Source organism: Phoca vitulina, unplaced genomic scaffold (assembly GCF_004348235.1).
Source record: "Phoca vitulina isolate PV1807 unplaced genomic scaffold, GSC_HSeal_1.0 scaffold4, whole genome shotgun sequence".
NCBI classification, from domain to species: domain Eukaryota; kingdom Metazoa; phylum Chordata; class Mammalia; order Carnivora; family Phocidae; genus Phoca; species Phoca vitulina.
Genome location: NW_022589707.1, coordinates 76429940 through 76445751, shown reverse-complemented (window position 1 = coordinate 76445751; position 15812 = coordinate 76429940). Strand labels below are relative to the sequence as shown.

At 37.1% G+C, this 15812-nt stretch overlaps 1 protein-coding gene across 3 annotated transcripts in view; it reads right to left on the bottom strand.

The window, feature by feature from the left end:
• MAGI2 (membrane associated guanylate kinase, WW and PDZ domain containing 2) overlaps positions 1-15812 on the bottom strand; it is a 1320571-nt gene that overhangs the window by 464554 nt on the left and 840205 nt on the right. The window lies entirely within an intron of this gene.

Below are 15812 nucleotides of genomic sequence, written 5' to 3'. Positions count from 1 at the left end.
TATATATATATATATATATATATATATATATATATATCTTTATTTGTTGCTTTTACTATATTGGGCTTTAATGCTTAAATAAAGATATAGATTTCTCTTTATCCTCACCTTTTGCCAAACCAAAATATAGTCTTATGTATTAGTCTCATATGGTAGAAAGCAATTTCAAAATTAGTTTTAAAATTTGATAAACCTTGATTATAACCTTTTTAAAGATAATTATGTCTGAATGAGGGTGCAGGTAACTTTTAAAAAAAAAGATTTATTTATTTATTTATTTGAGAGAGAGATTGAAAGTGTGCGAGCAGAGGGGAGGGACAGAGGAAGAGGGAGAAAAACAGATGCCCTACTGAGCATGGAGCTGGATAGGCAAGGCTCCATCTCAGGAACCCAAGATGTGACCTGAGCAGAAACCAAGAGTCAGATGTTTAACTGACTAAGCCACCCAGGAGCCCCATGTAGCTTTTTTTTTTTTTTAAGCACATCTCATAACATTCTGGAAAGGCAAAGCATATTGTGCTTTTCAAAGGGCTCTGGCTGTTTCCCTTGATGTGCACAGCATCCTGCCCAGAGGGGTATCGCCAGGCCAGGTTAGTGGCTGCTGACAATGGGCCTGCTGCCCTAATCATATTATCACAGCTCTTTTTCCCCACAGCTCCATGATCTGAGCTATGGAATGTTTGTTTCTCCCATCAGTCTGTGAGACTTCTTAAAGAAGGAGACGAATTCTTACTTCTCTCTGTAATAACCACCTGACACATAGAAGGCATGGAATAAATGCTTACTAAGTGAGCATCTTTATATATTTAAGGTGAATTGTTTATAGTTTATAATTTTGATTGGTAAAGAACATAGTGGTGTTTTCTAAAATCAGTGTTATACTTTTAGCATCAACTTCAAGCCCACATTGGTGTTGTCATTTAATTGAATAATTTATGCACTCATTTGCTACTCATTCATTACAATCTTTATTTAGTACTGACTCTGCACCCAGGCACTCCAATATATGTTTGAGAGAAAATGATGATTGTAAAACAATCCTTGTCTTCCAGATGCTCAACAGTGTAGGGTGGAAGATGGGTGCACTTGACATCAAGCAGGTAAGCATTAGAACCGTAAATGGGACTAAGTACTGCAATCAAGGAGGCACAGAGGAGGAGGAAGCACGTCTCACTATGTGCAGAGGCCACTGAAGGCCACTGGGAAAACAGTGTGCTGTGAAAGAAACAACCCTGAACTAGAAGTCATGGGTTCTAGACTTGGCTTTTCCAGACGACTGCAATGCAAGGAAGTGACTTAAGCTCACCGAGGTTCAATTTCTTCATCTCTGTATTGGGAATAGCGATTCTTGTTATACCTATGGGTTGCCAATAACCCAAACCTACTATAGTTAAGTTAAACATTATAGGCATGTGCTGAGAAGAAATGAGATGGTTAGTTGAGGGAAGAGGCTGAAAAATCTTGGGGAAAATGGGCTGAAACAAAGGAGTCTGGTCCAAACATGCAAGTAGCCTCTGTCCCAGACTCTGAAAGCCCAGCTGATTCTATTGCCATGGGCACAGCCCTTGCCTGCCACCCCTTTGGCTGGAATGAGCCCCAGTCTCTCCTCAGAAGCTCCGATTCGCTCATCTCCAGAAAAACTCTCAGGCAGGGCTGTCTCATTGGCTGAGCCTCAGTCACAGAGGAGCCTGTGAGCTGCCAAATTAGGGCAGGAGAATGGCTGCTCTCCTTCAACTTCGGGAGAGGGAGGCAGGGCTCTACCTTCCATCCATCTCATCACAGGGCTCTCCCCAGGAGGGAAGGGTCTTGGGGTGCTGGGCCAGCAGAAATGACCAATGCCTACTACACTTGGCCTCCCCATTGGGCTGCTGTGAAGATGAAGAATGTCTGAAGAAGTGCTTCATAAACTGTAAAATTGCAATGGTTTTAATGGCAGTGTAAACCTCATGCTGGCACTAAGTGAATATTCTGAAGGCGAGCTGTAACACTAATGCTGTTGCTCATTTTCATGGGTATTCACAGTTGTAAGAGAAATACAAGGAGAAAAAATATCATCATGTAAAGTGGTTCTTATACATGTAAAACTTTCATACAGAAGTCTGCAAAGTGGATGATACACATTTTGCTAAAGGTTACTTTCTAATTTAATTTAGAGCATTTCAAATGAATCAGACCTTTAAATGTACTTGCTGAATTCTGAGCAAACAAAAACTGCTAGTTACTTCTTAGAAATCTATTATTTTTCAGCATCCCTAAGGGCCTGCACCATTCTCAGTACCCTGCTATGCTTTCTATGGAATCTCAATACTTAACTGCTTATCTAATAAACATAAAGTAAAACTAGTAAATAACCTGCATTTCCCACTAAATAATATACTTGTAAGTAGTATTCTGAGAATTTTAATACATTTAGGTATATACAGTATTCAGAAAAATGGATCACATGTCAGTGGTCCCCCCCCCAACTTGTCTTTTATAGTTTAAATTTCCCTGAAGTAGAAACATAACCTTTTATTAATTACAAATAAATTCATAGCTCAGGATAAAAATAAATGTGAAGTAACAGATCCTGTTGAATTTATATTGCTAAATAGTTACACCTATTGGCATGTAATGTGATTATAAATTTTATAGTAATATTCTATTTCTACAATTTGATTTATGAAAATAAGACTGATGTAAAACTGTACGAATCATTAGTTAAAATGTTAAGATTATCTTCATTAGCAATAATAAGAGCAATTTAGAAGATGCACAGAAATAACCCATACAGTTACTACACCTGAGAAATATAATTTATGGAGAATATGCTATTATACCAAACCCAATGCATAGAACAAGGCAACCAGAACTACCTAAACTAAGTTGAAGAATTAGCCAGGTAGATAGCTAAGGCATTGAAAAGATTCCCTGATGTAAGTGTATAGAAATCCATATACTAAGGGTCAAATGTGCCTTTTAGGTAACATATCAGCATGATTTCAGAAGAAAATGAACACCAAACTGTTTTTAAATATAGTTTGGAAATAGGGTCCCATTAAGAATGAAATGCCTCTATGCATGGTGACAAGCATTTAGCAAATCTAAAATCTCAGAATACCATCACAATATGGTGTAATATTGAATGGCACAGACCATGCTGAAACAGACTGTCTGAATCCTGTGTCCCCTAAACTAGCTGCCTCTTTACATCCTTAAATTTCTTCAGTTAAACTAGGAACATAGGGCTGTAAGAAGACTATAGTCAAAACAGCAACTACGACTAGTACTATGATTACCATCACCACGACCACAATTTATTGAGCTGGACCCTGTAATAGACATTTTATCGATGTACTCTTGGATCAAATAGGGTCTAGAATAACTCTTACCCCTCAGTGCTGTTATAAGGATTAATGATAATGAAGGGATTTATAATGTGACTAGCTCAGAACAGGTCTCAATATATGATGGCTGCCTTAGACATTTATTCATCACAAAACTGTATGAAATCATTCTGTCTCTGTAGTTAAAATGGAAGCTCAAAAGTAAACCGTTTACTAATATTATACATGAAGTGAGTGGAAAACCTGTATCTGTTTGACTGAAGAACTTCATCTCTTCAAAATACTATGTTGCCTCTCAAGAGACATAAAAAAAAAAAGAAAAGAAAAAAAAGAGGGGGATGAAATTTGCAATCTGCCCTGAACTGACAGGAGAGTACTTCATTCAAATGCGAGAGGGTGGGAGGGAAGGGGGAGACCCCAGGCTGGCTCAGTCTCTAGAGCACGGGATTCTTGACCTTGGGTTTATAAATTCCACCCCACATTGGGTATAGAGATAACTTAAAAACCTTAAAAAAAAAAAAAAAAAAAAAGCCACAACCATTAGGCACAAATTATTACTTTCAAAAAGGAATGGTAATAATTGCTACCAAATAATAAAGTTGGGACATTTGGGGTGACTTTTTTCCCTCCCCCCCACTCCAAAAATGTACATGTGCGCATGCGTGCACGCATATGTGTGTTTTGGGGGATGAGGTGGGATATAGGCTTTTCTAGTCTACTTTTCTCTGAATACATCTGTATTTGTAAAAGATGATGTATTCATTAGCAGTTTCATGTGAGTTTAATATAAAATTTTGTTGTTGAATATCATGATAAAATCAAATGATATATAAAATTGCTCACTTATTTCTATTATAATTAGGATAATCTATACATTACACAGTCTTATTTTTAATCAATGCCTAGGGGGAAAAGGCAATTATTTGAGGAACTTGATCTATTCCTCATCTTTTTAAGTACTTAAAAGAATGAATTTTTTTCCCATAAAGTTAGAATTATAAAAGAAGTGTACCTATTTCTGACATCATAAAAATGGAAAAGCTTTCTAGAAATCTGAATAAAAAGAATATTCTATAAAATGTCAATAATTGGTTTTATAATAAAAAAATTAATAAATGCCCATTTACAATGGACACTGTACTAATTTCTTGTAAAGGAAGAGGGACTAAAACAGATTACATTGCTATGAACTAAACTTGCCTAGAGAGTCCTTGGGAAATCTAATTCACTACCCACTTTTATGCAGACCCATTCCTAAGTCATCTAGAAGAGATGAAAATAGTTTTCTAAATAACTTCTCATGTAGTATACTTGAAGACTACCATGAAATTATTTCTCTCCTTATTAGACCAAATAACCTTTTCAAATAGTCTAAGTTTTTAAAATAATGTTTTTATCTTTTTTCTGACCCATCCTAAGTGTTTGTTTGTTTGCTTTTTCCACATTGATTTTAATGGCAAAGCCAAGCGGGGGAAAAGAATAGGAGACTATTTTAATGAATTATAAACTGTTCTCTTTTCTGTACCCCTGGTCTTTATTGAAGGAGAACAGACACCAAAATAGTATTTTCTGAGACATACCATATTCTTTATGTCGTTAGGTTCTGATATGATGATAAAAAGTAGGAATGACACTAAAAACTAATTTTAGGTATGAGGAAATGTAATACTCCCAACTGGAATATCTTGAAATGCTTTTACTTATTTATTTCCAACACGTTTTCCCTTTAAACAAGATCAATTTTCATGATGGAAACATGTGATTTGTTATTTAGTGCATTTGGCTTTTTAAGTAGCATACTCAGATGCTGACTCTGTTGTTTCAGTCCTTTGGGTGTATAATAATAACATGTAGGTTTTACATCGAATGGTCATAGTTCATTCCACATGGCACTGAAGTGGAGCTGGGTTTTAGAAAGATAATATTCTTGTCTTCAACATACCTCACAGATTAAAGTCTTGACCCTCATTTCTCTCCAATATTCTCAGTGCTTTTATTCCCATTTTGGTAACCAGAAAGAATCCATTCCAGATAATGGTTTAGTAGAAGAGAGATGATTGCTTACAGGCACTCTGGGGCGTGCATACAACACAGCCCGTAACTAGGATCCCTAGAGAGCTTGAGAAGCTGTCCTTGTGCTGGAAACAGTGTATGGCAAAATTTAAGAGGTTGGGAATCTCAGCATTTGTGTTATATAGTTTTATAAATGAAGCAAATAGTCTGACACTTGGCCTCCTTAATGGCACCTGCAAAATTTGACTTTCACATAAAACAGAAATAAGAGATTCAGAGTTCCAGATCTACTCATAATTATTTATGTTAGAAAACTTGCCAGATCATAAGTAAACAATCATTTTTATCCACATCAGAGATTTAGATTTTTATTAATAGAAACAGGTAAATCATGAAAGGATTCAAATTTTAAGACATGTTTAACATATTACACACGGGATATTAATGAGTTAAAATTAGTATCAAAAACCATCAAAACTCTTGCCAGCCATGGCAAGAATCACAGTGATATGGGCACAGAGTTAGTGTTTTAGAAACTCTGTAAATACGAAACAAAGTTGGTAAATGTAATCTAGACAGTATTCGACTCTTCTAAAACTGCACTTCCTACCAGAAAACAAGACTCAGAGTCTCACTTAAGAATGCTTTTATCAACAGGTTTTTAAGTTATTTTTGTAAGCAGCTCTGATCCTTGAGTTTGGTTTCCCACAAAAAGGTCTCATTTCCTCATCATGTCATATGTAGTTAGTAGCCTCAGGCCAAGATACAAAAACTCTGTGACCTCAAAAGATAATGTCTTTTTCTCTTGTGGAGAAAAGCATTAATTTCATATGTGCCAGGGATAGGAACAACATCCAAAATGATATTTTGTCACTGATACCCACACCAAATAGTAAATTGCTGAATTTTGTAGAAATTCAATGTTAAATGTGACTTTCAAAATGTGCACAGTAGTGCAAACAATGGGAAAGTTTCCATTTTTTATGTGCCAAATTGAATTATTCTGCAACAAACTCTACCTAAGAATTTCAGGTTTATTTTAAATTAAATGTTTATTGGTTTTACAATATGATCCCCAATGATACACATTCTGAATGTAACTGTCTTCAATTGTCTATCAGTGCTCTCCAGAAACCATATAGATGACTCAATCTAACATCTTCTGAAACTTGTCTGCAAGTTTTGTGGGTTCCTTCTGATCATTCTGACTGAATTTTCATTTATTCATGTTAGCCGATGTGGACAGGCACAAGACAAATCTTTGCTAAATGTAACTGCTCACAGACTGTGGAGGGTAGGTGGTTCGCTTATTTAAAGAGAATCACATACCCTTCTCTATAGTGACTCTTCCTTTCAGGCATTATTCGGAAGAGTTCAGAACATTTCCCTTCTGTGCCAAATAACATACGAACAGAAGTTAGGCAAGAAATCCTCAAGAGAACAGAAGGAAGTTACATATAATTTCTCAATGTCAAATATACATCTATTTTCAAAGTAAAGCGTTTGAACATTTATAATTATAGCAACATCAAAAAGTGTGCAAGCCCAATTCATGAGCATATCGCATTTAAATAATATTAAATCCCTTAGAGCAGAACTGTCTAGTAAAAATGTAATGTGAGCCACAAATATAAGCTACACATGCAATTTAAATTCTTCTAGTTATCCACACTTTTTTAAAAAAGGAAATAAAGAAAGATCAAAGTTATTGTAACAATATATTTTGCTTTGTCCAATGTATCAAAAATATTATCATTTCAATATATGAGCAATATAAAAGTTATGAATGCAATATTTTTACTTTCTTTCTTACTAAGTCTTCAAAACGCAGGGTATAATTTACCCTTAGAAAACATTTACTTTGGACACAGCCCATCTCAAAGGCTCAAGAGCCATATCTGAATAGTGGTTACTCCATTGGACATCATGGCCTCAGATAATCCCTTTGATCCAAGAACATTTAAGGTTACCATATTATCACCCGACTGACTCATTTTTCTCATAAAAAAGTGAAAATCTCTGCTTTAAATGACTAGGAAAACTGAATCAACACCAAAAAATAATAACAATTTCAGGTAACACTGTGTCAGTGATATTTCTCTTGTATAATTGCTTTGCTGCACTGAGTACATGTAAAATATTATTTTTTAAAAAGATTTTTATTTATTTATTTATTTGAGAGAGAGAGAGAGAGAGAACAAGCAGTGCGGACGGGTGGAGGGAGAGAGAGAGAAGCAGACTCCCCGCTGAGCAGGGAGCCCGATGCGGGGGCTCGATCCCAGGACCCTGGGATCATGACCTGAGCTGAAGGCAGACGCTTAACCGACTGAGCCACCCAGGCGCCCCCATATAAAATATTATTAATCACCAAACAGATGAACATTTCCTAGCAATGCTCTTCCATCCTGCTTCTCAATCATCCGTTTTATCACTTTATCTTGTCTTAACTTGAAAAATCCACATTTGACTATCAAGTTACAAGTTAAAAGAGGTGACAAAGAAACAACAAATGCTTCATGCAAACAATGTAAATATGAACTTGCATGAGGACCCTGTTCTTGTGTCCAAATATAAGACTGAAGAGCCTCTTTACAATCAGTCACAGCCCACAGAGAGAGGAATTGCTGACTTATGGTAGTGATGTAAAAGCAGATCAGTTATTCATATTTGTTGTCCTCTCTCTTGCTCTCTCTCTCATAACATACTCTCATTTTGAGTATCCATAGCATTTGGTACCAAGTGCCTCACTTTTCTTTCAATAGGCTCCTACTTTCATACCTCATGCTCATAACAATTCAAATTTTCTTTTTCCTCTATACTGTATATGTGTCCCATTTCCAACTTCCTTTGGGTCTTGCTAAATGACTGGGTTTCACACCCTAATAAACTAATTTAAACAAAGATACTGATGACTAAAATTGGCTTAATATAACCCATATAATGCTGCATTTTAACAGTATTTAAAGCTAAATACTATAAAGCTAATCATGAAATTTGGGCTACTGGTCAATTCATTGGTAGAACACATTTTTCAGAAGCACTTTAGATGCTATCAAACCACAAAAGAAGTGTTTTCCTGGGTAGTCAAGGCACTCAGTGGGTAAATGTGATGAGCTTTGGGGAACCTATACAAAATGTCAAAGCAAAGATTTTTGGAAAAGAGCACCGAAAAAAAATTATATTATGATTCCAATTAGTAATAAATTTACATGTCTGGAAACCATGAGTGGAAACCATTTTCAACTGTGTTATTAATTGCAATTAATTGTTTAAGTTTTAAAGTGTCTAGTAAGCTCAGTGCTTAAGAGGCAGTCCCTTCACAGCTCAGTAAATAAAAAAGCAGAAATGAAAATTTGATGAATTTTTAAATGGGCATTTGTACAAAGCTCAGTGGATGCCTGGAGATAGTCATCTTGATTAAATTTACTTTTTCAAAAATTGTTAAAGGAAACTGTACCTTTCAAGGACAATATTATTTTTCTCACACAATATTTATGGCTTGTCATATAACTTCCTTCTCTCAATGGTGCTATTAACTGTGATACTTTAAGATTACTAAGAAATTAAGAGACCTCTAGGACTTTCTTTTGTCACTGTCTTGCAAGTACAATACCCAGGGAAATTATGATTAATTTTAATTTGATTATTGGTTAATGATGAAAGAAATTCGCCAAATATCTAATTTCTAATCCTCAGTTGCTAATAAAAGTCAGAAAACCAATATGAAAGAATTTTACTTCTCCCTGGAGAATTTGTCTGCTGGATTTTTCCGAGCTTGGCATAGTGGAAAAAACTCTGCACACAGTAGAGGATCTGGGTTCTAAGTGAGATTCTACCACTAACCTCCCTACAAGACCTTGGATTAGGCATTAAACTCCTCCAAACCTTAGTTTTCTTGCCTGTGAAATGACGGAATTGGGTCATAGCTGTGAACTACTCAGCTCCAAAGCTCTGAAATGAAAAATTCTGCAGGATCTAATGACAACAGGTTGTATTTCCTCACCATCATATTAGAAAGTCCTGAATTGAAAAGAGAGAATGGCAATGAAATGTAGCCAACAGTTTCAATTACTTGAGAGCCTGGACTCGTCTGCTTTCTTGACATAAATGTGTAGAACTATCATTTTACTCTCTCTATTTCTTTGCCCATTTCCTTTTGGGAAGGTGGTTGCAGTTGCAGAGTATTTCTATTTTTGTTCCAAGCCTTTCATTTGCATACATCCCTCTTGGTGAATTAGATAGTCTTTAAGTATATCCCCACAGGATGTAAACTGTGATTACTTTGTGGAAGGTCATATATGAAGCACTTCAACTTTATATTTTTGTCCATGTGATACTTTAAACAGTTCTGATTTTTTTAGAATCAGCATTTTCATTGTGATCATCTTGTGTGAGACATTTACAAACATAGATCCTAAGTATTGGAGTATGGTTAAAGCTAGCAGGTGTAATTTAGATGTAAACAGAACCAATTTATAAGCCAGGAGAACAATGAACAACTGAAAAGGCTAAAGAAAATAAGATTTGGTATCTAACCATAAGGCTTTGTCTGTACAATAATAACAAAGATTGCTTTCCTCTGAATCAATATATACACGACCTATGAAAATCAACCTCATCACAAAGAAAACTATCAGAACTACTGGCACTTCATAGTTCAAATGCCAGAAACCAACCATTAATTCTTTAAAGATGTACATTTTATTTGAGAGAGAGAGAGAGAGAGAGAGTACCAGCAAAGGGAGAGGCAGAGGGAGAGGGAGAAGCAGACTCCCCACTCAGCAGGAAGCCCGATGTAGGGCTCAGGGGATCTGGGGATCATGACCTGGGGACCTGGGGATCATGACCTGGGCTGAAGGCAGATTCTTAACCGACTGAGCCACCCAGGCGCCCCTCAGAAATACAAATTCATTGTAGAAAAATTATTGCATTAATAAAGAAAGAAAAAAATAGAGGGAGGAATTTGAGTCACAAAAAGTTCCAAAAAGAAGCGGGGACAAAAGGAAGAAAAAGGAGAAAGAGGAAGAGGAAAGGAAAGAGAGGAAAAGGTAGAAAATGAAGAAGATGAAGAGTAGAATGAGGAGGTAAAGGACTGTGATGTGTCTTCCCATGAAGCTGTAGAGTTCTAAAATGATTCCTGAGGTGACATTCTGGCCCAAAGCCATGCATATGTGGCCATCCGTCATTACCTAATAGCCGATAACATCAGTTACACTGTCCAATACCAGAGCCATTTGCTACATCTGGCCATGATGGACTCGAAATGTGGCTGGTTTGCTTTGAGATGTGCTGTAGTATAAAATCCACACTAAATTTTGAAGACTTAGTACACAAAAAAATAAAGCAACCCAGTAATCATTTTTATGTGAATTACATGTCAAAATGATAATGTTTAGATTGCATAATGCTGCAATTCCTAGCCCAGTTCTGAAAAAAGCAAGACTTAATAAGTAGTCAATTACTGGTGGCGGGTAATGACATCCATAACTAATAAGAGTGGGTGAGGGGGAGGGTGAAAGTCAATCCAAAGGTCCAGGACAGTAATAGACACTTGATGAACAAGAGGTTCAGTCAGGAAGAGGGTTCAAGGATCACCATAGGGTGAGACTTTCATCAGCTGACCAAGTCAATGAGAGCTGAGTAATGGACAGAGGGAGAGGTTATCATACATCCAACCGTTCATCATTCATTCAGCAAATATTTACTGAGAACCTACTATGTGTCAGGCATGGATTATCTCAAGGCACAATGGTGAACAAAATGAGCAAGTCCCCTTTGAAGCTTACCTTCTACTGGGGAGACATATTAATCAAAATCATCAAACAAATACGAAATTACAAACTCTCAAGAGCTATAAAGCCTAGTAATGTTTTTTTTTTTTTTTTTGAGGATTTTATTTATTCATTTGAGAAAGAGAGAGACAGAGAGAGCACAAGAGGCGGGGTGCAGAGGGAGAGGGAGAAGCTGACTTCCCACTGAACAGGGAGCCAGATGCGGGACTCCATCCCAGGATCCTGAGATTGTGACCTGAGCCCAAGGCAGACGCTTAACCATCTGAGTCACCAGGTGCCCCCTAGTGGTGGTATTTTTAAGAACTCTGAGAAGAGTTCAAACTAGGATAGTTAAGAAAGAAATGGAATTATGATTGAATACCCAGTCTCCTTCCTCCATCTGGGCCAAAATATTTCTGGATCAATACAGACCTTTAGGAAATGTATGTGGCTTTTCTAACAATAAGAAATAAAATTTCTCCATTATTCCCAACATATTTCCCAAGGACTTCTCTGAAGGTCAAATGGCTCAACAATATAGAAGGTGACTAACGTGTTGTGTATTTTCTCCCAAAATAAACCAAGTTGCTTATAAAAATTAATTGCAAAATTTCTGCTAACTAGTTAGCCAGATAAGTCCCTGCTTTCTCACTTTAACTCAAGACATGATCTACATTGTAAAATACGTCTAATATTCCACAAACTCAAAGGCTATGTGCTTTGAAATCTAAAGTTTGTTCTTTGATGATTTAAATGCATTAAAGATAGAGTTGATGGCAGGTTTAACATGATGACTGACCTTCTCCCACATTGGTACCACAACAATATGGCCTCTGTTTCTAGACCAATTACCAGTGCAGACAGGTCGTTCCTTCCTCCTGCAAGTGGGGATAGGGGTGGAGTCAGTGAGAAGACAGCTTTGACATGGCATCGATGTCTACACGGAGATTAGAAAGGTGAGTAAAATCAATTAAAGTCTCAAAGGGTACAAGCAGAAAGAGCATTCCAGCCTGAAGAAATAAATCTGCAAAAACCTTGAGTCTGGAGAAAGAACAGTTCTTAGAACTAAAAGGAGAACAGTGTGGCTGGTGCCAGCAACAGGGGGAGCCCTGAGGTTGGAGCTCAAAAAGCTTTGTTAAAGATTTGGATTAATTTTCAAAAAGTAACGGGAAGCCACTGCAGGTCTTGAATTTGTTTTTAAAATGGACTGCCAGGCTGCAGCGTGTAGAATGGGCTAGAACCAGCAAGAGGTGAAGTCTTGAAGTCAACAAGGGATTTATTGCAGGGGTTCAAAGATGGTAATCGGCTAGTGGGAGGTGATGAACATGGGGACAACAATGAGACTTGGTTAGGTTTTAGAGGAGGAAAACACAAATAGAATAGTGTTTGGGTAAGAACTAATATTGGCCACTTGCTTGAAGGATGGTAAGCCTTTTTGTGATGACCTCCCCTTCTTTCTCTTTGAAAGAAATATTGGACAGAACTTCTAAATTTGCTCTCAATACTCAGGATTTCTTTAAGAGATATTGTGAATTGGCATAACCAAAGTGAAATATAGACTTCATTCTTAAAACATTACAGAATTCTACAAGTCTTCACTTTCCTCTTTAAAAGTCTTTATGGATATTCAGGAACTGATTGGTGCCCCTATCAGAATTGGTTTATACCTCCTGTTACAGCTATTATGTTTATGGTAATTATTTATTTAATGTCTGCATAGCACTAAATTTTGGCTTCTTAAAAGAAGCAATTTATCATTTAGCTTTGTTTTCCCAGCATCTAGAATAACACTGACACCTAGTCAATACTGAGTAAATGAATTCTTACACTGACAGAACACCCACATTCTGTAAAGAAGGATGCAACCCTGGTTGCTCTTTCTTGATTTAGGATCTTGCAGGACATGCAAATTCTCAGGCCCTACTCGCCCACCTCCTAATCAGAATCTCCGGGCTTGGGTCACTCCAGCCTATTCTGATGCACATTAATATCTGAGAACCATTGCTTTTTCTCAAAAACCATTGCTATTGCCTCAACAGGAAATAGACCAACCAAATGGGATTGATTTTGAAATCAAGCCAACATAGGAAGGATTCAAGTAGCCTATTTTAGGATCTCTCCTCATTCTTTCTTCCAAATAATCTTTATAAAAAGCTTCAGGACAACATAGGTGTTTTTTTGTGCTAAAATTCTGGGGCGCCTGGCTGGCTCAGTCAGTAGAGCATGCAACTCTTGATCTCAGGGTGGTGAGCTTGAGCCCCAGGTTGGGTGTAGAGATTACTTAAAAACACACACACACACACACAAAATCTTTACAAAAAACTTCTAATGCAAACCTGTCTATGTGAAAGGTCAGCAAACTCTTTCCTGTAGAGAACCAGAGAGTAAATATTTTAGGGTTTTCTGGGCATATGGATGGTCTCTGTCATAACTACTCAGTGTATAAGGAGTCACAGCACAAAAATGAATGGGTCTGTCTGGGCTCCAATAAAACGGTATTTATGGATACTAAAATTTGAATTTTATGATTTTCATGTGACACAAAATACTATGCTCCTTTTGATTTTTTATGCTATTTAAAAAATATAAGCCATTCTTACTTTGTGAGCTGTACAAAAATAGGTGTTAGAGTGGATCTGGCTCCCAGATGTGGATTGCCACCCCATGTAATAATCCAATACTGACACAATCTTCCAGGCATAGATTTCCACTTCATTTCCACTTCGAGCATTTCATATGTGCCCAGCAAAAAAGCAATACAGATAAAAGTGCTTGCCTTCAGGGAACAAGTCCAGAGGAGAAAAGACATTAAAATTAACCAAATAAAGAGATAAGTAAAGAACATGACAGAGAGCTGTAAGAAACGGTCAAAGAGAAACTTATTTTAAGCAGGGAGAGTAGCAAAGGTCTATCTGAGGAAGTACTGTTTAAATTGAGACCAGAAGAATGAAAATGTACTTATTGCATGAAAAGCCAGGAGAGCAGGGTTAGGCCAAAGAATAGCAGGTCACTAGGACAGAAAGGCTTGACATATGTAAGGAGTGATGAGTTACCATTGACTTAACATCATTGAAATATAATGGGTGAGGAGGAGAGGCGCAAGATTCCACTAGAAACACAAGCAGGAAGGAAATCATACAGGGCCTTGTCAGCTAAGTCAAGGGATTTGGGAAGGGTTTTACAAAAGGGAATCATGATTCTATTTAAGGTTTTAAAAAGTTATTCATTTTTTTTTAAAGATTTCATTTATTTATTTGAGAGCAAGAGAGCAGAGAGCACAAACAGGGAGGTGGGGGAGAGGGGCAGAAGGAGAGGGAGAAGCAGACTCCCCGCTGAGCAGGGAGCCTGATGCCGGACTCGATCCCAGGACCTGAGATCATGACCTGAGCGGAAGGCAGATGCTTAACTGACTGAGCCACCTAGGTGCCCCAAAGTTTATTCATTTTTGCCACTATGTGGAACTAGATTTGAAGGGCAATAAGAGAGATGGGAGATGGTTGGAAGACTAGAAGAAGAATGTGTGTGTGTGTGTGTGTGTGTGTGAGAGAGAGAGAGAGAGACACACACACATACACATCAGATATTATTAAAACTGAAACACTAATAGCAGAAATGAAATGATTTCATAAGCCCAAACTGATAAGCCTAATTGCAGAATTTAACAAAATGTTCAACACTAGAGAAACTGAGAAGTATTTTGGAGGTCAATTGGATTGAATTTGACCTAAATACAGAACCAAATATTCCAGGAAGACAATAGAAAGCTTCATTCACCATTTTCCATCAGCTAAAGAATAATATTGTTTATATGAATGTAGGTAGGCCTCATGAATGAATAAGCTTTGATAGTTTACTGTTCATCACAGTGAACAGCTACTCAATCCAGCTCCATAATGACATTTTTTTCTATTACCAGAGGCATTTATCTAATAACACGACCCTATTAGTAGATCTGTCTAAATTGATACTGAAAGGACAATTAAATCTGGCACTCAGGCTACAACCACTACTCAGTGTGGTAGGTTGGAAGGTATTGAACATCATTTTTAAAAAAGGTATACTGTTAACATTGGGGGCATTAACGCTAATTAGAGTAATGACTTCATTCAGCAATTTCCTTTTTATAAGGCTACTTGGATCAGGCTCTCTCCTCCATATAAAAGGGCAAATCCTTATTAATTTAGATGATTACCTCATAGGAATGAATACTAAATGAAAACAGTACCACAGGCCCAGCCTACCATTTCTTCCTCATTACGCCATGGCCCTGGTACCGTGGTAACAAGATGACAACACTGAAAATTTTTCTTCTTCAGTGATTCACACACAGGTCTCCAGTAATCTTCCCCAACAACCTTTTTATGCTCAGAAAAGAAAGCTAATTTCATGTTTGAAAGTTCCATTTTAAAAGACAAGTGTTGATGAATCTTTATTTAGAAATATTAGGAAACCATTGCCACTAACTACGGTAGATAACTGCCCATGTAAGTCTGAGTTTTGTATTAATCCATTAAAGCATCACTTAGAAAAAGAAGACTAACCCAAACCAAATTTTTCCATCACTCTCTCACATTCATGTCACGAGCAACCGACAGCTTATGTGTGACTATTAGTTTCAAGAAACAATTGCTGGGGCGCCTGGGTGGCTCAGTTGGTTAAGCGACTGTCTTCGGCTCAGGTCATGGTCCTGGAGTCCCGGGAT